Source organism: Leptonotus elevatus, chromosome 13 (assembly GCF_054856555.1).
Source record: "Leptonotus elevatus isolate MCC_2025b chromosome 13, RoL_Lele_1.0, whole genome shotgun sequence".
Taxonomy (NCBI): Eukaryota; Metazoa; Chordata; class Actinopteri; order Syngnathiformes; family Syngnathidae; genus Leptonotus; species Leptonotus elevatus.
Window position 1 is genome coordinate 21,050,417 of NC_141251.1, and position 22,537 is coordinate 21,072,953.

Below are 22,537 nucleotides of genomic sequence, written 5' to 3' on the forward strand. Positions count from 1 at the left end.
CACACGATAGCCGAGTGGGAGACAAACAACTGCGGCGAAGGCCCTACAAAGACACATCAGAATATGCTGGAAGGGAATGACAGAAAGTGGATGTAAAGGAATTGAGGACTTTATTTGTGAATCTTGATTCCCTCACTCGTCAGCCTCCCTATAATGATCGTCACGAGTTCCTTGCTTCAGGCAGATGGTCCAACAGGAGGTCTTCTTATCTTCGCTGCCAGGAATTTTGCATGTGGACGTAATCGGTGACGTCTTGGATAGTCTCTGATCGTACGTTAAACAAAAACAGTTCTACAAAATGCATTGCTCTTCTACACAGCCCTGTTCAAATCAGGAAGTTTGGGGGGGGGGGGGGGGGGGGGGGAACTGTCCCGTCTCGTGCAAAAACCCAAGCCCACGGATCAAACAAGACTTGTATGTCACTGTATGACTACATCACTGTTTTGAATTCTAACTGTGTTGTACTCCTAAAGCCAGATTGCGAGTCAAGTCAAGCCATCTTTATTTATATACACTTTCAAACAGCCGTAGTGTTTATATTTTCCATAGTGCTTGTCACATTTGCTGACAATGCATTTTATGAAAACCGCTGTAGACGTTTTTCATATTAGTTTAGTTTATAAATTTTGATGGCAGCAGCCATAAGGCGTTAATTACTTATTAAAAGAGTACATGCAGCAGTGGTTTCCGCTTTAAAGCAACAGTTTCATCATAAGCAGTCTGCCTGGGGACCACACGGTCTGCTTTTGTACTGTGCAGCAGCTGATCCTCAACACACACAAAAAAAGATCCCTGGAGACTGTTCAGTGGGGATGATGTATGAGCTATAGGTCAGCCTTTAAGAACGCCGTGATAAAAGATTATTTGCGGGTTAATCACAACAAAAGCTGTTTTTATCTTATAATGGGATTAATCAATAAGCAATTTTACTGTTTCTGAGAATAAGATGACACTAGTGAATGTGACACTGGATTATCAGTGTGAAAAAGGAAAGCAAGGTCACCTTGTAGAAAGAACGGCACCGGGAAGGAGCCGAAAATTCAGGAGGCTGCGCATGGTCGCTGAAGGGTCCTGGTTTGTCAGTGACAGCTGGCATCGCAAATGCCTGCGGACAAATGCCAAGACAGATCAACAGCAGAGCCACTAAGAGGACCGGACAGCTTTTTAATACAAAGGACCTGAAGTTTTAATACAAAGGCCCTGAAAAGACGCTGCCACCACCCTCTTATTTTTTTTACCTAGTTAGGTGTCTGATATTGTTTCAATTAGCGTTAGCTAACAGCATAGTTGCCTAAGATATATTTGAACATTTGCAGACAACAAGAATAAAACACAACAAATTCGTACACAACAATTTACCAACCTTGAGTAAGCTAAGGCGCATATGTGTCACATTTCGGTTTTGTATGGGTTAGGGTTTTGTTTATTTTGGTGTGTTTGTTGTGTCTTTCTGTGATTGGTGTTTGTCTTGTGTTTGTCTTGTGTTTCTGAGTGTGTCTCGTTATGTCTGATTACGTCCACCTGTGTGCCTGTCCCAGTGTGTTTGACCAATCAGTGCCCTCTTCCCATTATGATTCCCAGGTGTGTCTCATTAGTGTTGGTGTATTTAGTCTGTTGTGTTTGTCCAGTCGGTGTGGGATCATTGTCTATGTCAGATGTCGAAGTCGGGTTCTTGTCGCGTCAAGCTAAGCCTTGTCACAGTTAAACCGTATTTGTCTCAGTCTAGTTGTCTATGTCTCAGTTCTCCACGTTCCTGCTAAGTTTTCCACGTCCAGCCAAGCTTCCCAAGTTCTGCTGAGTCAAGGACAGTCCAGTCATGGCAACAGCAAAAATGACTTTATGAAGCTAATTGGCTATTCCTATTTTTTTTATATTCTTCAATATTTTCTGCTCAAATTGAGTGTGTCAATCAAACCAACGCAACCCTGGTGTTATGGTTTGTCATGGTTTGGTTAGTTTTGTTGCTTTGTCTTTTGTCATCTGTGTTTTGTTTTGTTTTGGTTTTCATTGTCGTGTTTCCTTGTCATTGTGCTCGTCATACCGGTCCCCTTGTGTTTTCCATTCAGCACACTCTGCCTCTTGTCATGTCCAGGTGTGTGTCCTTGTCTCGTTAATTTGCTCCTATTTAGTTCCCTCCTTCCCTGCATTCCATGTTGGATCACTTGTTTTTGTCACAGTCTGTCAGTCGTCCTGTCCTTGCCTGTGTGTTTTGTTTGTTACTTTGCATCCACTTTTTGGTCTTTTGTTAAGAAGTTTTTCCACGTTGTTCTTTTGGAAATGAATCCCTTTTTGTTGATCACCTGCAATCCGGCCTCGCCTCCCTGAATCCTGCATTTGGGTCCTCACCCCCCAGTCGTAACACCTGGCCTCATATTATCTAAAAAAGACATCTTAATATCAAAGTTTTTCTAATTTATCTTATATCTAAGTTTATTCTTGAACCTTTAGCATAGCAGCTAACACAGCTATCATGTATGTATGCTTGTAGAAAAACTGTTTATATTGGCATTTGATTTGGGACCCTAATTAATTGAGCAATGTCTTTGAAATATATTTTTCCAGGTGCCTGAGAATCTATAACAGGGTTGTGGCAAACAGCAAAATAAGACAAATAAAAATGTCGTAAGTGCACTGTTGACTATCAATGGTACAAATATCATGTCATGTGGTCCCAATCATTTCATGCTGACGTAACCACAAAACCTGCATGTTTCCATCAACATAATCACATTATAAATCTCCCGCAACCACCTTTATGCTGACTAACCAAATGTCAACATGCAACAACACATTTTCCATGTGTGATCTATGCGGGTGCAAGCACTCTTCTCTTTGTACCATTCGTATTTGGCATGTATTTCTACCGTCACTCCATTTATTCAGAGTGATTCAATTAAGCCGACCGAAAGGACAGTAAGTGGCTTCCATCCTTGTGTACCATTTAAATTATTGATTGACTTCTTGTTTGAAACACAAGTTCAGTCTGTTTGTATGTGTCAGACAAAAGGGGTCAGAGGTAGGTTTTCTCAAATCTTATAGCATTAGTTGGCAAGCATAAAAAGCAATTATGGCTAACATCGCTTAGCGGCTTATATCAAGTGTTATAAATTATATTTTAAAAATTACATGTTTTTATTGTCAAAAATAAATTGATTAATTAAAAACTTATTTTGATTATTTAGATTCTATTCTCATAATTATGGGCCTGCTAAGCGGAGCAAGCAGCAGCGAAGCTGCTGCTTGCGGAGCAAGCAGGCACATATTACTATCCTAGAAAAGGGGTTTATTATGGGCCTGCTAAGCGGAGCAAGCAGCAGCGAAGCTGCTGCTTGCGGAGCAAGCAGGCACATATTACTATCCACCCTAGAAAAGTGTATATTATTATTATGGGCCTGCTAAGCGGAGCAAGCAGCAGCGAAGCTGCTGCTTGCGGAGCAAGCAGGCACATATTACTATCCACCCTAGAAAAGTGTTTAATATTATTTTTATATTTTTATATTATCTTCCAGCGACTTTTCCGCAAAAATAGGGCCCGAACCGTAGATCGCACCGGGACAAAAGAGGTATCAAACGATGCGGCTCGCTCTGACTCGCTGCGCTATTATTTTTATAAGAATTCCCAGTTACCATGGCGACGCTATTCCCAAAAAACTCCCAAATAAAGTCCCATAGGAATGAATGGGAATCCGAAAGAGATCAACTCCAATCAAGCACCTTTTTCAAAGACACGCTGCGCGCGCATACATTAACCGACCGATATGAAAATTAGCTCATTTTGTTGGAATTTTTGTCATCTTTAGCTCAGTGTCAAAAAAAATTTTAAGGAATGAAAGCTCTCCCCCCTGTGAGGGTTCAAAGACAGTGAGCAAAGGGGAAAAGTCGCCTATTTAGAGTGTGACTAATTAAGGCTTCAGTGACGGGAACCAAAAAATCTATTTCCAAAAGTTTCACTTCAACTCGTCACCATGGCCACAATCTTTGCTCACTAGACATCAAATTCGCACATTTTGTAGCCACAAGCCTCTGCTTTCTGAAGAACTAAGTTTTATTTGGCTACGGTGTCATTTAGTACCTTTATTTTCACTTTAAGCGAGGAGAAGTCGGACTTTGGCGCCTATCTCCTCCATGTAATTTTCGCCGTTTTTGCCTCTTCATTTTCGATCAATCATAAGTTTTCAACCTGCTCTCATTTGGTCATTTTTCATCCGATTAAAAAACTGAGAACATGCTCGCGTTCCCCAAACCCTTGCCGTTCTAACGAGCCATTTCTGGAATCTGCATCTTCAACCGTTAAGTCGCGAGAGGCTTTTGTTTGAGGTGAGCGTAATCCTATACAAATCAATGGAGTGTTGGTGCGTGACGTCTCCTCACAACTTAAAATCAAATGTGTGTGCGTGAATGTGCATGTTTTGTAAAGGGGCAGTGAGATACTGTTAATTATGGTAGATTCCACATTTCTTGACCGATTTCAATGGTTTGAATTTTAAACTGTTCAGCTCATTGAAATGTTGGTTAAAATCAAATGTGTGTGCGTGAATGTGCATGTTTCTTAAAGGGGCAGTAACATACTGTTGATTATGGTTAACTTTTACATTTCTTGAGCGATTTCAATGGTTGAAATTTTAAACTGTTCAGCTCATTGAAATGTTGGTTAAAATCAAATGTGTGTGCGTGAATGTGCATGTTTCTTAAAGGGACAGTAAGATACTTTATTTGGTCTTGATTATGGTTAACTTTTACATTTCTTGAGCGATTTCAATGGTTTAAATTTTAAACTGTTTAGCTCATTGAAATGTTACTTAAAATCAAATGTGTGTGCGTGAATGTGCATGTTTCTTAAAGGGGCAGTAACACTTTTAGTAGATTATGGTTAACTTGCACATTTCTTGAGCGATTTCAATGGTTGAAAGTTTAAACTGTTCAGCTCATTGAAAAGAGTTAGCAGGCCCATTCAAAATTTCCGCGGGAATTTTTCTAGTTATATTTAATATTTTGCATGTGTATCTGTCCACTCTGGCAATATGTTGTAACTGCCCCTTAAAGAAATCCAGATATTTAATGAGCAATGTCGTTGCAAAATAAACATTTACACTTGGCTTTGTAACTTTCATCAAATGTGTGTAGCTGCATTTTGTCTTAACATGTCTTCTCTGTCATTGTGAAATATAAAGACGTATATAAAAAAACTTTCAAAAATTTGAAATATAGTATATTTCTTAAACATTACACAATCAGCTTGTTAACTGAATTATGTTGCTAAGTGAAGGTCCACCATGTGCTCATTAAATGCTAACTTATTAAATGTCCACCCCATTATTGTCCAAAATGAAAATAAACATTTTGATGTGTTTTTTAGGGGGCTGTAATGGATGAATGGCATTTCAATACATTTCATTGGGGTATGTTGAATTTTAGATTTGTGTTTTGAGTTACAAGCTTGGTCTAGGAATGAAATAAACTCATAAGTCAAGGTACCACTGTATTGTTATTATGTCAGTCCCGATGTAGGTTTGCAAATTTGCTAAATTTATGACAAAAAAAGTTGATGTCCCAAAAGTGTCTTTTGCAACGGTGACCTTAAGTAACCTTGACGGGGCGATGATGTCACCTAGTCTCTGACACTGTCTGGCTGGGGGGCAGCCATGAAACAAACACTGTCACTAAGCACCCCCGGGTAGCACTGATACAGTTTGTGACACTTTTTCTATAAAATTTCTTGTACTTAAGGCTATGAGGCGGCTGTTTCCGCGAATCCATCAGGACCTTACTAAGCTATTTTACACGGCAACTGCGAGCAGACGTTAGATTGCACCAAGTCAATGAATAATGTAGAGTGTTCGCTCAGCTGCTGATAGATTGCGGCCGACGTGAATCACAGTTTCGTCTTCTGTAATGGCTTTCACCGCCATTGTCTAGTTCCGACATTATCATGCCCTCGTCTCGCAGCTTTCCGATGAAAAATATGTGGTAGAGGCGAAAAGAAGCCTTTGACAACTTGTATAGACCTTTTCACAATGACGTCACACTTCACAAAAGACTGAACTTTCTTTGATGGCACCACTGGTAAACAAATCCTTCAATGTCATTTGGCCAAGGCAGAGCACTCAGGAAAAAGCTAAATGGCTTGACTGATGATTTGAGCCTTCTTTGCTACTGATGTAGTTTGAATGTAAGAAGTGCCAGTTGAAAATATGTTACGTGAGGTTTATTGTTTATGGGATCCCCATTAGCTCTTGCAATATACAAAAGCTAATAATAACAAAGGTCATTTGATTGCAAGGGAGATGTAAAAACGCCAGCCATAATTTACATTTCAATGGGTATGCTGATCTAACTATAGACATGGTGGCAATTCAGACATAGTTACAAAGATCATGGAGGGACTGGCTAATTAATTGCCAGGATTGACGGCACAGATGTAGTTTTATACGCGAAAAGGGGTAGAATGCTATGTTGTTGACATTAGCTTGAAGACTAGCTGTTTTGTTTTGCTAAATTACTCATGCAAAAGCAAACCAGATAAAATTCATTTGGATTTTTTAAAGGAAATTATCATAAAACTAATCATTTCATTATATGTGGTGGTGCAACCCCAAACGATATTTTTGTCATAATTTCCTCAGTAGTCTATCTCTTTCTGCCACCCAAAAGTCTTGGCGCCTGTTGTTGACGAACGTGGTGAAATTGTCTAGAGAAACAAAAAGAAGCCTTTAACATCTTGCAGAGGGACACATCAGCTAACTCATTTTGACATTTAAAACAGGACAGACTATCCGTAAAACTCAAGGTAGTTTGGGTTACCTCAAGCTTCAACAAATTAGACATAACAAAAATAGGTTGTTGAGGTGTCGATCTCACACAGTTACTCGACTTACTCATATTGACACAGATGGCTTTGCAGAACTTGAAAGCCCAGATGGGCAAATGTTGAATAGGACGTTCTAATGCAGGTTTGAGGAAGCCAAATTTAGCCCACTTGGATTTGGACCTTTTAAATTTTTCACAATATACTACATAAAATACAAAACATAAACTGCTGCTTGCGGGTAACGGTAAAGAAAACTACCTAAATCTTCTTTATCTCAATGCAAAAAAATCAAAAATAAATAGAGTAATGTGGCATTCTTTAGACCAGGGGCAGGCAAACTCGGTACTTGAGGGCCGAAGTCCTGCAGGTTTTGGAGATTTCCCTCTTCCAACACAAGCTGATTCCAATCAACAGGATAGTTATCAGGCTTATGCAGCGGTTGCTGATGAGCTGATCATATATCAGCTGTGTTGGAGAAAAGAAACATCCAAAACCTGCAGGACTCCGGCCCTCGAGGACTGAGTCTGCCCACCCCTGATTTAGACCATTAAATGCTTATATTCAATGCTTACATTTTTAAGAATGAGTAAGGCCAGGGTTAAAATTTTAAGGATCTGATGATCAGAAAAAAACATCTTTTAATTCAGCCAAAAGGACTGGGCAACACGGACTCGTATCATTTTGTCATCATGTCATGTCTGCGTTTACCATTGTTGTTGACCTGTTGTGATTATATTTAACTTGAATTCATGTCATTCATGCATGTTTTCCCTTTGACCATTTTTCATGTTGTTTTGTTCATTTTATGTTTTTGTTTCCACCTGTTCCCGTCAGTGCTGTCCTTTGTGCCAACCAATCAGCTCCCTCCAACCACTCGTATAATGGCCAGATGTACCTCGCTGCCTCATCAGTTGTATTTACGTTACCTGGTTTCGTTTGTTGTTGATATTGCTGTCATGTTAATCCAGTCATGCTGTTTCCTTTTGTTGTGATTAAAAAATAAAAAAATAAATTAAAAAAACCTTGTCAATTAATTAACCCGTCGGTGTTATTTGTCCATTTTCTGGCATTTTTATGTTTTTCTGTGTTTCATCAAAGAAAAAGCTTCTTTTTTTTAATACACTAGGGACCTGACATTTCACCAGGATTGTTAAAACATTTAGAAGTTCAAAATGGCGCCATGCTGCAATTTATAATTATTGCAAACAGGAGGGAGAGATTCACTGGAAATTCTTGTAATAATGCCCAATTTTGGCTCATTGACTCCCGTTATAAATCACAGTTTTTGATATGCTGTAAACCTGATGTGTTATAATGCATTTTCCGTGATTACTGATGCAATCGTTTCTTTGACGAGTCATAAACATGAAAATAGAGGAATTTGTGTGTTGAGAGTGTTAACACCCAAAATCCACTAGGTGGCGTCATAGGCTAATAAATGAATTTACTTGTGCAAAGCCCGCTGCAGATTGATCAAAATGAATTTGATAAAAACGGTTGGCATTACAAAAAAGTTTGGTGTTGATGTGTCTGAGCTCACTTTCAGTCTATTTGGGCATGCATATTTTTTGCAGGTGTGCACAAGAAAATACAAAGGTACTGCCCACAAATGCAAAGAAAAATTCACTTGTTTATTGTTATTGTTTGAATTTCAACTCTTACTGGTTGGGTGTTGGAACTTCTTTACTCTTATTGGTTCTGGGCATTTTTGAGGTCGTTGTTCTCGCGATGATCTCTACTTTGCATTTCTTTCACCACAACTGGTAGCAATGGCTAGAAAGATAGTATTGGAGGACGCGATTCTGCTCGTTTTAGAAAGTACTAATTTCGAAGAAGAATTTTATTCGGACGCTAGTTCGGAGAGCTCGGAAGAGGTTGAAGAGTCTACTCTTGGACTTTGAATGCCAGAGAAGGAAGAGGATGATGACGATGAATACGGAGATGAGCATGACGAGGTGTGGGAAGTGGACGCAGATGATCGCGGAGGTAAGAGCAAGGGGGGTGGGGGGGCGAAGATGAACACGACGAGGAGGCAGAGGATGATGAAAATGACGGCGATCAGGGCAAATAAATTAGTGAGTGTCTCTCAAAATATAAAAACTATTATGGTATCCTACTCACGAAGTGACGACACATTATTTCCCCCATCCCATTCCTAACCCCGGGGCAACCCTCTACGCAGTAGCCAAAATCAGCAGCCCTGAAACTCCGTTAAATTTGTTTTCCAACTATGACATCATACAGCGAACCATAAGAAAAGCTTCAAGCGGCTTGAGGAACTAGGCAAGGCTCTAATTTGGCCTGAAAATTTGAAACGGGAAGCAAAGCCTTCTGCCGTAGGCTTGGTAGAGCAGGTGGAGCATGCAGAGCAGCGTGCTGGACCCCCGTCTAAGCGCAAACAATGTGACCTTTGCACAAAGCCACTTCGGGCTTCAAACGTTTTTGCGCAAAATGTGGAACTTACATTTGCAAAAAACACATCAAGACCCAATGCATGAAATATTAAATGAAAAAAAAAAAAGTAGTTCTGGTGTTTAGTTAGTAGTAGTTCTTCGTTTCAGTAACTGGTGTTTCATGTTCATGAATTCTGCATATTTGTTCTAAAGTTTTACTCATAAATTCTGTCATCAAAATCAGTTATTGTGACTTTGACCTTCTTATTCTAAAGAAAAAAATATCTTGTTACGACTTATTGACTTATTCAAGGATCTAATTATGTCATATGAAGTATTTTACTTTGATTTATATCTATCCATAATATATATATACAGCATAGTTAGTTTTGCTGTTAGCATAATACTGCTATTATTGTCCATTGGGGCATTAAAAAAAAACCTATATGTATAGATAGGTCTGATGCCACTGAACATTTTGAGCGGTTGAAAGTGAAAAAAAGTTTTCATAAATTATCACACTTCAAAGGAAAAGCCTGATTTGGGACAAAATGACAAGAATTTTATGCAGAAAAATGCCATTGAGTAAAAACTGGGCATGCATAAAAAATTATATTGTTATGACTTATGGACTTATTTGAGCCTCTAACTATGTCATATGAAATATTCAAATTAGTCTTTTATTTTATATATATATATACAGCATAGTTAGTCTTGCTATTAGCATAATACTGCTATTATTGTCCATAGGGGGCATTAAAAAATAAAAATAAAAACTATATATGTATAAATAGGTCTGATGACATTTTGGGCAGTTGAAAGTGAAAAAAATATTCATAAATGACTAAGTTATCACACTTCAAAGGAAATGCCTGATTTTAGCAAAAATTACAAGAATTTAATCAAAACAAAATAATGTCCACGGGTATTTTGTTTCTTCCCAGTCCTTTGTTTGCCTGTTTGGTTTTGAAAATACATCCGGGTCCTCCACACTCCACCATGCAAATCTGCATTTGTGACAAATTTACTTGATAAAATGCAGTATAAATTGTAGAAATGTTTATTATAAGTAGTGCTGTCAAAGTTAAAGCGTTAACTGATTAATTAATCACCAAAAAATATTGCATTAATCATGTATTAACGCAGATTTATCACACTATTAATTCTGACTGCAGATAATCCTAGCTGACAGTGGATGGCTATGTTGAAGGTAACACAGGTTGTGTTTGAACAATAAACATAACTACATGCATTACAGTAAAGCATTTAATACATGTTTGCGTATGACATTCAGAATATTTTTTCATGTCAAATAGTGGATCAAGAAATGTTAAAGACTTCCTCATAACATTATTATATATATTATATTATATATTATATATTATATATTATATATATATTATATCTTAACTAAATATACAGCAAACTGAAACATACCAGAGTATAATTAAGGCTTTTAATGACAAATTAAAAATAGTAAAAAATAAAAAATAAACTTTTAAGTAACATTACTTAATGCAGTAATCAATGTAGCCGCAAGGGGGCACAACCCAGTGTCTTCTTGTGCCGGTCCCAAGTCCGGATAAATACAGAGGGTGTCAGGAAGGGCATCCAACGTAAAAACTTTGGCCAAATCAAACATGCAAATCAAATATATGACTTCCATACCGGATCGGTCGAGGCCCGGGTTAACAGTGACCGCCATTGGTGCTGTTGACCTACAGGGTGCCGGTGGAAACTGGACTACTGTTGGTCGAAGAAGGAGAGGAGGAAGGTGTGTTCGTAGGACTAGGACTGAGAGTAGGGGCTTTGAATGTTGGAACTATGACAGGAAAAGGTAGAGAGCTGGTTGACATGATGCAGGGGAGCGGGGGCTGTGGGCCGGTGGGATGCCTGGTGGGCCTGCCGTGCCCCGTTCTGCTGTGTTGTGCCTTGGCGCTGCCGCGGCCTGGGGGGCCCTGGGGTTTTGTGCTTGCTCTGTCCTGGCCGGGGTCGACGGCTCCCCTCATTGGTGGAGGGTTTCATGCATGCCAGATCCACCACACCAGCATCTACCAAAATTTAAACACAATCTGCTTCTTCCTCTTGTCGTTGAATCGGTGGAGGCTGATGTCTGTGGATCTCACTCTGCTTCATCTATCCTTCCTTCCTTTCCTCAGTCTCTCCTTTGGTCTCTTGAGGTCTCCCTAATTGGTTGGAATTTAGATGTTTCTGGGGTTGGTGAAAGATTCTGAAGTATTCGGTTTAGGTGAACGGTATGGGATTTTTAATAGGTTGTAGGGCAATTAATGAGCACACACTTACACGCACGCACATATGCACACCCGCACACGCACATTCAAAAAAGAGAAAAAGAAGAGAAAAAAAAGAGAGCAATGATGATGACATGTCGAACCTATAAGATTATCGAATGAACATTACTGAGCTCTCTCAGAAGATAAAGAAGAAAAAAAAAGGAATCGAAGGTGTGATTGTCAATGTTGTTAGTGGGTATGCGCCACAGGTAGGATGTGAGCTGGAGGAGGAGGAAAACTTTTGGTTGGACCTTGAAACGATGCAGAACATCCCTAGAAGTGAGAGAGTTGTTGAGTTGGTGCATACTTCATTGGACATGTTGGTGCAGGAAACAGAGGTGATGAGGAGGTGATGGGCAAGTTTGGTATCCAGGAGAGGAACGCAGAAGGACAGATGGTGGTTGACTTTGCAAAAAGAATGGAAATGGCTGTCGTGAATACTTTCTTCCAGAAGAGGCAGGAACATATTGGTGACTTACAAGAGTGGAGGTAGGAGTACACAGGGAGACTACATATTGTGTAGACGGTGTAATCTGAAGGAAATCAGCGACTGCAAAGTAGTGGTAGGTGACGTGTAGCCAGACAGCATAGGATGGTAGTGTGTAGGATGACTCTGATGGTGAGGAAGACAAAGACGGCAAAGGCAGAGCAGAGAACGAAATGGTGGAAGCTGAAAAAGGAAGAGTGTTGTATCACTTTGCTATGGTAATGGTCGGGATGACAGATGAGGTTAGACAGGAATCTCCATGGACAATAATGTTTGCTGATGACATTGTGATCTGTAGTGAGAGCAGGAAACAGGTGGAGGAGAAGCTAGAGGCGTGGAGGTTTGCCCTGGAAAGGAGGGGAATGAAGGTTTGTCGTAGCAAGACAGAGCATCTGTGTATGAATGGGAGGGACCCAAGTGGAAGAGTGACGTTACAGAGAGAAGAGACCAAGAAGGTGGAGGAGTTTAAGTATTTAGGGTCAACAGTCCAGAGCAATGGAGAGTGTGGAAAAGAAGTGATGACGCGTGAGCAGGCAGGCTGGAACGGGTGGAGAAAAGTGTAAGGTGTGATGTGTGATAGAAGAATTTTACCTGAAATGAAAGGAAAGGTTTATAAAACTGTGGTGAGACCAGCGATGTTGTTTGGTCTGGAGACAGTGCCACTGTCCCGTTGCCAAGGTCAATAAAGACATGCTTAAACAAATGGCACCATGTTGTAATTCTTTTGGTCTATAAAATCAAACGTATGTGCTTTGATTGAGGGCTTGTTCTTGGCTTTTCATAGTCAAGTTAATTCAAGCCCAGGGGGCAAAACGTGGCATTGTTTTGACGACTCCCAATTAGGTACAGTTGCGAATGATGAGCAGAAAAGAACTTAAAAGCCCGCCAGAGTGCCAACGTCCTTACCCACAGGACAAATTTGTTCATCATCCAACATCAGTGTAGCTTGTTGTCCTCGCCGACGCTCCCGAGGCTCGGCGTGAGCAGATCGCCACAGACAGCTAACAAAATCTTGTGAACAAGCCCTCCCTGAAAAGCGAACTGTTACAAAAGCATACGAGTGGCCCGTGCATTTTATTAGTAATGATCTGCAAGCACATAAAATATGGTGTTGGCATCTGCCTTATACCTGTCACAAGAATAAATGTGATAAAGAGATTTGGGGAGACAATTACAAAAAAGCCTCAATGGCCTCAAAACTCAAAACCTTGCCAGTTTTGAGTTTTTTTTGGTCTGACATTTTATGACGACTTTTTACAACAAACACTGAAGTTTGACTGACACATCCAGTAAGGCCCAATGGCACGTCCAAAAAACCCAAAACATTTAAATGCATCCAACCACAAACTAGCCATGAATGTATTTTGTTTTAACAGCGCACATTAAAGTGTTTGTACTGCCTGTTTGTGTGCTTCACCGCAAAGTAGTTGCAGAATCTCTTTCGTTTTCCATAATAAAATCTCGCTTGTCATTCCGCCGAGGACGCTTCAGTTTCCCGTTTAATGGCGTGTCCTGCACAATTAAACAAAGGGAGGCAAATACTTTCACACACAATGCAGTCTAAATAAAGCACAATGCTTTACGCTGCAGGACGAATTAAAACAAGAGGACTCAAAAGAGACTTCACCCAAGTCTTAAACATTTGTCACACAGCGAAATTATATCACTACCTACATTTTTTCCGTTAAATTCAAGTGAATTTATTAAACGTTATTTACGTGGCCTTGGGGCAACATGGCTCAGGTGGGTGTGGAAGTGCCCTTGTGTAAGATACAAGACAGTTGAAGCAATAAAAGCACAATTATGTGACTATTAAGATGCTATCAGTGGATAACAAAAAAAGCACTATACTGTATAATAATACATACAATAGCCTAACCACATTGGTATATAGAGTGTAAAGAATTAAAGGGGAAGTCAAAGTAAAACATAAGTGCTCCTGCATAAAAAATAACATTACAGTATAAGCAATACTACTTAACATCTGCGTAGCACAAGTAGGCTAACACTGACTTTAGCATAGGATAGCAGCTAACAGCTAATAGCAACGAGCTACCGTTTTAAAGAAAATTCACCATTAAGAAACTTAGAATAATCACAAACATGAATAGCATTATGACTGGTATGACTTACAGATTATGCTCTGCCAAGGCTCCGAAAAATAAAAATAAAAACAATGGTGAGAGAGGGAATTCGTTGTTTTCTACCTCCCTGTTGTAACTGCGTGTGCAGGCTTTCAGTAATACAGCTGCTGCTTACATTGCTTCGCCAGTAGAAGTTTTACAAAGTCAAATATATGAACACACAATGGCAAGGGTGACATCTACTGGCAAATGTAGAACATAACTAGATTTCTTCGCACAAAAAATTGGCTTTACAATAAAACTAAATTTACTATCATATGAGGGACAGAACATAACTCATATTCCACACTCATACATTTATTTTTACAATAATCTGCCGAAAAATAACTGTATACAAATAAAATTGAGTAGTAGCAATCAGGCTCTCTTCAATCAAAATGCAATGGAAATCCAATTATACTATTTAACCATTTAATGACTGCTATGAAATAGGCGCTCGTTAGGACAACAAATCACTCACTACTTTCAGCTTTCAGCAAATGAATCCCCAAACCCACCACCCACTACCGCCGCACCCTTTTTGCATGACTGTCAAATGCAAGCAGAGCAAACGCTAGCTGCTCGCTGTCAAACTTTTTACATCAAGTACCGTCTCCAAAAGAACGCAGTCATTGATCTGATTCGTGTTTTGCAGAGTGGTTGGCAATCTACAGTAAAGTCACCAATAGAACGGATCAGGACTTGTCAGTGAACGCTCACTCGGGAATGAAATTTGAAGCAAGCGGAAGGAAGCAAATTTACCTGCACTTGATGATATACTTCATTCAATTATGATGCTTTGAAGCATCACATATGGATACGAGAGACTGAATCCATTAGGGTTACACTGAGCTCGTTTTATCAGTCTAATTGAAAGCTGAGTAAGTACTCTCCACTCTTCTTGTTTTACAGCCATTTTTACCATCATGAATGAACTAAAGTAGAAGGGTGCCGTGATTCGGGAGCAGTAAATGGGCAGACAAGAATGTAGGATGCATCGTATGCTGGTTTGATAGGAACCAAAGGCTCATCCAAAAGCCATTAGGCACTGTAGAGTGGAAAAATCTGCATGAAATGGAAAAACTCAAGAAGTCCCGCATGCCTGGTTATGGTTTTCATGTTCCTTTGATAGCTCCAGCCAATCATTTCCCTTCTGAACTCAGGCGCATTTTCTTTGTTTTTTTTTACATATATTGTGTATATATTGTGTCTCCAAGGCAAGACCGGTTTTGCTGGTTAGGACTTTTTCTGTGAAAATGTGTGTTCATCAGAGGTGGACACTTGGGTCTCGTCTCTTCCTGTCATTATTTTTATTTTTATTTTTTTCGAGAGAGTTCAGTATTGATCAGTCGGTAATCTTACCGATTCAACATGTCATCATTATTGCACCCCGACCCCCAAATCCCGGTAACCCCCCATACCCAGGAATCGGTGCCAGAGTAGTGGCGTAGCGTGGGCACTTGCGCCCACCCCACCTCCAGTCGCGTGGTGGGGCAAAACACTGGGGACGGAAGGGGAGAAGGAAGCACCGGGAGACGGGTGGCACCCCCGGACCCCAGGCCTGGCGGATAAAGGTGTATAGTGAAAACTAACCCTGTTACTGAGTTTGCCATCTCGCCGACTGGCGAACTCTACCCCTACACCGTGGATGTGACCCCACGCAGTGTACATACAAGTGTGTGTGTGTGTGGGGGGGGGGGGGGTGCATTAAAATTGGGAGCAGGTGAGATGGAGCAGAGGGAAATGATACCCCCGCCCCCCCCCCCCCCCGCTCCGATCCACCTGCTTCTCAGAAATGTGTTGGTGAATGTATGTGGTGCATTAAAAATAAATAGGGGGGCGTGGTGGCACAGATGGTGGACCGCAGCATTGTTTCTTGTCATTATGACACGAAGCCTCGACTGAGCACCGGCGGAAGCAGGTTTACAGATCTGGATCTATGGACTGGTCTTTCATCCTCATTCTCATTGATTTGTATTTCATACATCTGTGTTTGTCCTTCATTGCTCACAGGTCTTACATGCCCTAGTAGTTTGTCCAATTTGTTGGCCCGTTCTCCCTTTGTTGGTTTGTTTTTTATTTGTCTTCTGGAATCATGTTATTCTTTGATCCAAAACGTTTTATCTTTAGTAATGGGTCTTTGCTTGTAATCCTGGTTCAGCCCTTAACTACCATAGTGTCTCCAGTTGTACTTGATTCAGTGATTGGTTGTCTTTGGTCTTGTCAGTTCTGTATTTTGGATTGTGATCATCTGTAGATCCTAATCTTTTTATCATCACATCTTGGTGTCTCTTGAAAACTGAAATTGGATCAATTTCAGCTGTTGGTCCTTGAGACTTTTTCATACGTTCTGTGATAATACATTTCCATCCAATGAGCCCAAGATGACGGGAGCGCGCTGTGACTCCTCTAAACTTTAATAGAGTTGTCATACTAGTTGACTACCTCTTCTTTTTGATAGCTGTTTTTGAGCTATCTTTTGGATCAAGTTCTTCTTTGGTCCAAAACATTGTTCAATCTTTATATAACAGGTCTTTGTTGTTTTTAATCCTGGTAACGCCCAGTGTCCCAGTGGACAGGACATATTCGTGTGTCCAAACCAATAAAACGCATCATTTTGATGATGAAAAGGCCTATGACACAGTGGACCACTGCACTATTTTGGAAAAAATTGCAGCAATTTAAAATGTCACGTCCAGCTCTTATGTGGATCCTGAAAGGTAGAAAACCGTGTGTTAAGGTGGGAAACGTCAGGTCTATTCTGCTTTCAAATAACCTAGGAATGCCTCAAGATTCCATTTTGGGTCCCATATTGTTCACAACGTACATAAACGACCTTCCAGACTATAGGAGTGTTAACTGCCAAATTTATGCGGATGACACTGTAATTCATGTGTCAGCCAAAACATCTGCACTGGCTGGGCAGCGGTTAACGGAGGCCTTACACAACATCTCGCATTGGCTTGAACAATCCCGTCTAACTTTAAACATAAAAAATATATATATATCCTCAATGCGTTTCTCTATCAGTAAGAGATCTTCAAATTGTATCTTTGACGTTTCTTTAGAGCGTGAACCAATTCTTGAGGTAAATTAATCCAATTGTTTTTCTCGCATCTGTCATAATGCATTACAGCATGGTCGCCTCCATTTTAAAGCCAATAACTTCTCTGTATAAAAGGGCAATTAAGATTTTTGATAGGAAACCAATGAGCTGGCATCATTGTGAAATAATTCAAAAACGTTTGTGAATTTTTGTACTTTGAAACCATCTTTTAAATGTTTGTACATCTGTGTGTCACCACTGTTATCTGGTCTCATGGTAAGGCGTCAGAGCTTCTGTAGACCAACCACCAGAGCCTCAATAAATGGGGACTGTGAGCTCACAAAGTTTAGAACAACATTTGGACAGTCTAGCTTCTGTGATCAGGGAACTATGGAATGTTCTCCCCGCTGAACTTAAATTGGAGACAAATACAAGAGACTTCAACAAAAAACTGAAACATTGGTTGAAGTTGGGCCAAAACTGCTCTCATTGAATGAGAGAGATTAGTAAACACTATCAACTGCACTGTAAACCCAAACACTCACAATAATCAAATAGATTAAGTGCACAATACTCAAAGTTTATAAAAACTACTACTAACTTAACTTTTTTAAGTTGGTGTAACTTTGTATGGTTTTATCCAATTCCTCAGGACAACTTGTAAACTAGTGTACAACATGCAATTAAAGAGGGTGGGATAATGACAAAATCTGAATCTTGATTGGTGTATTTTAAGTGCAGAGCCAATAGGAATCCTGGATGCACGTCTGCCCCACCTCCTCATTAAAAAAAAATGTTTGTGTGTGTAACTAGTTGACTAGTGAGCATGTTGGCATCCACTAGTTCTACTAGTGAACATTTTGGACCTCACTAGTTAACTAGTAAAACATTTGCATGTCACTAGTTCAACATGTAGACTTCAAGAGCCGTTCACTAGTTAACTTGTCTGTGTTTTGTCTTTTACTCGTTAACTAGTGGGTGTGTCATCTCTCACAACCTAACTAGTGCAAGGAAATCATAGGACACATTTCACTAGTGTGAAGAATTTACATTTGACTAATTAACACATTGCTGAAAATGAGAGACTAATCAAAGTTTCTGTGCAACCAGTATGACAAAGTGCACAGCTAGTGTGGCTAATTGTCCAACTAGTGCTGACAAAGACTGAACTAGTGAGAAACACTACTGTCTGAAATCAAGGATATGGAATAAATGCTCAAAGGGCTTGCCATACAACTCCAACACTCTGCTAACCTTGTTTAAAATCATGCGAAATAAAAAGAAATTGGCCAGGAACAATTATATGCAAGCATAAACCTCATGGGAATGTCCAGCCATCACACCGCTCAGGAAGGAGATCGGCTCTGTGTCCCAGAGATGAATGTGTTTTGGTCCCAAATGTGCAAATCAACCTCAGAAGAAAAGCCAAAGACCTTGTGAAGATGCTGGATGAAGCTGGTAAGAAAGTGTCATTATCCACAGTGAAACAAGTCCTGTACCGACATGGGCTGAAAGGCCACTCACTGACAATAAAGCCATTACACCTAAACAAACATAAATAAAAAAAAGCCACATTACAGTTTGCAAAAAGACACCAAGACAATGATCCAAACTTCTGGACACATGTCCTGTGATCTGATTAAATAAAGTGGATTTGTTTGGCCATTTTGATCAACGTTACATCTGGAGGAAAAAGAGGGAAGCTTGTAGACCTGAGAACACCATACCAACTGTCAAGTATGAAGGTGGCAGCATCATGGTGTGGGGCTGTTTTGCTGCAGCAAGAACTGGAGCTCTTCATAAAATAGACGGCATCATGAAGAAAGAGCATTACAAGGAGCTATTAAGGCAACATCTCAAAGCCAGGAAGCTAAGACTTGGGCACAAATGGGTCTTCCAAATGGACAATGACCCTAAGCACACCGCCCCAAAAAAATTAAAAAGTTGCTTAAGGATAACAAAGTCAATGTCTGGGAGTGGCCTACACAAAGCCCTGATCTGAATCTCAGTGAAAATCTGTGGGCAGATCTGAAAAGGTGTGTGCGAGCAAGGCTACCAACAAACCTAACTCAGTTTTACCAGTTCTGTCAGGAGGAATGGGCCAGGATTCCCACATAGTACAGTAAGAGGCTTGTGGAAGGTTATCCAAAATGTTTGACCCAACTCATGCAGTTCAAAGGAAATGGTAATCAATACTACGGAAATGTATGTAAAACTTTGACCTCGAAGAAAATTATATAAAATTCTCTAAGAAATTATCTCTCTTATTATTGTGGCATTTAACCAAATTAAATAATTTGGGTGATCCCGATTGACCTGAAAAGGGTGAGGTTTAGTTTGATTTGACTTCAGACAGTGAGACAAAAAATGAAATGTGTGTTTTTGCACAGTGTATGTAAACTTCTGGCTTCAACTGTAGTACATACTAAAAATAAAACTTAATGTATATAATGTAATAGTTGGTTTTGTTTCATGTTTTGTGTATATGTTTCATAATTTATTTTACTTGTTAATTTGTCATTTTATTTTACTATGCAGTTGACATCGTAAATGATCATCTTTTCTGGTACCTGGTTTACATAAATTAATAATAATTTATGTTACATTATAAAAGCATGCTCATAGCAGGCGACATGGTGGGTGGATGACTGGTTAGCACATCTACCTTCCAGTGCAGAGGTTGTGATCCAATCTGGGCCTTCGGTGGAGGTTGCATGTTCTCCACGTTCTTGCATGGGTTTTCTCCGGGTACTCCAGTTTCCTCCCACATTCCAAAACATGTGCATGTTAGGTTAATTGAACACTCTAAATTGTCCCTAGGTTGTTTGTCTGTGTCTACCCTGTGATTGGCTGGCAACCAGTTCAGGGTGCACCCTGCCTATTTCCCGAAGAAAGCTAGGATGGGATCCAGCATTCTCATGACCCTCATGAGGACACAGTGTACTTATGGTTTGGACTTCTGTTTACTTAATCCAGTAATTTAAAAACTAAAATGTATAAATTAGTGTTAGAAAGGTTCCAAATATTAATAGTCATCATTATTATATTTGTCTATTTTCCATATTGCACGTTAAGAATAGAGTAACGTCATTATATTTACGTCTGTGATTCGCGCATTGCATTCTGGGTCCATTACTTGTTGCGCAGCGGTCATTGTGCAGTTGGACGCCGCCATGACAGAATGTGTTGCGAGCTGTGGTGATCGTGTGCGTCTTTGATCAAAAGTGAGTACACTTAGTAGTGTTTTAGTTTATTTGTATCGTGTTTATTTGTCGCATTATCTTGTGTGCCTTATTAAACTCCGACGCCGATTTGATTGACAGCTCGTTGAGTACCTCTTTGAAGTTCGCTATGTAACTAATTAAGTGTTGTTGGATTATTAACATTGTTTTTCTGTTTCAATTTATATTTTTCAAAGTGTTCCCCATATGTGAGTTAATCTATAGTCTTTGTTCTCTTCCCTGAGGAAGTAAGGTGTCTGATTTAATCTAAATGAGAGGTGTCTGACCAAAAGGCCGTCTGCGTGAATTCCTGGTGCCAGGAGGCTCCGGGAGCCAATTGTTTACCCACATCTGTTGTGGACTAAAATAACTGACTGGAAGATAACCTAATTGTATTTCACTCTGCTGACAGGACAAGATGAAAGGGGGGGCACAATCTCTTCCTCAAAGGCTGTACTCTGTGTGGGGTTTTATGGGGGTGTGTAGACTTGAAGACTCTTGTCTTGACAGGAAATGCCACATGGGGGACTATGCCTGGAGGGGCAAAAGGTACTTCTTTGTCAATGAAGGGGGTGGGAACGTTTTCTGTATAAATGTATGCATGTACTTTGAGAAGGACACATTGTAGGTCAGATGCTATGATTGAGCAGGCCCTGATGTCTTTCAGACTCTGAAATAAAGCTAGCAAAACTTCTCCACGAGACTTCAACTTTGAATTTTATTTGAACACGCAGAAATCAAGAAATGATTTCCAACAGTGTCTTAAACACCATTTAACTACATAAATGTGTTCGCTTTTGTGTGTTCGACATTAGTAGAGAAGTGCATTAAAGTTTTGTGTGCTTATTTGCATGTTTTGTCCCACTTTGCCATCAGTTTGGGACATTATGCTCTCACTGCGCGGCGCCATTACACGACGTCCACGGCTGTAGTCGGCCACAATAATTTTTAGTGATTCGTTACGTGTGAAAACAATCTTCTGTTTCAATTTAATTATAACTGTTTAGATTTAGTCAGAACGGTGTAAACTCAGTAAAGATTGATGAGTGAAGATTCGTCCCTCTAATTATCTGGGAAAAGAAATGTGTTGGGAGGTTTTCTGTGTATATCTGAGGATGTGTATGATTAAGTGCTGTCAAGGTCTTGTTTGCTTTCTCTGTCTTCCTTCTCGGGTTGAACTAAAATATGGTGCTGTCAGTCTTATCTGCTTTCTCCGTCTTCCGTCCATGATTCACACGCTGAGGAATTGAGGGAGGGGGGAGCTGCATCCTGTGGAAGGCTTGTACTACTTTTTCATTATTGTATAAGAATGCTGTGAGTTTGCTGTAAAGACACACTGAGAGAAATCACTGATTGAGTGAGCTCGGCTGTGTCTCAGAAATTTCTGATAATAAAACCTTCGAAGGAAAAAACTGTTCACATGATCTCAACTCTGATTCTGAAAACAATTTTACGAACACGCAGAAAACATGATCGTTTTCTAACAGATGGTGACTCCCGACGTGCCGGTTAAAGGGTTTCCGACAGACGGAACTTCTGGCGCCTAATTAATTGTACGGTAAGTGGACACGTTTATCCACGTAGGGAAATTCTGTCTGTTTGGGACCGCTGCAACCGGTTTTCGTCTTCTAAAATTTTGACTAAATTGTACATGAGATCTGAGTGAACAGGTAGTAGTAGAGTTTAAAGTACAGGTTTGTTTCGTTCCGTTACGGAATCTGAGAGACACGAAGTCCTGATTTTGGATTTTACTACGACATTGAACTATACACGTTCGTCTTTGTTTACGGAAGTGACGTCACGTTGGATCGCGCGCGCAGCTGAGTGGAAAAAAGGTGCAGCTGAGTGAAGAAACTTTGTGAGCTATATGTGAGTACAGGTTGAAGCAGTGGTCTTATTAAATTACGGAAAGCACATGGCCGTCTCGTTCCGGTCGGAATCTGCAGAGATCATAAGTCCGTGCATTTCTGAGGCAATTTTTAGCGTTTTTGAGATAAGAAGTTTAAGCTGCGGCCACTGTGAAGGAATCAAGAGATCCGGATATATTTAGTTCGACGAAGGCACAGGGCAATTCCGTTCCATCTTTTTGGAGTGGAGTTGTCTTTGTTTTCTGTGACGTTTCGTGTTTGTCTGTCGTTATTATTATTTTTTGGAAGAGTAATGAG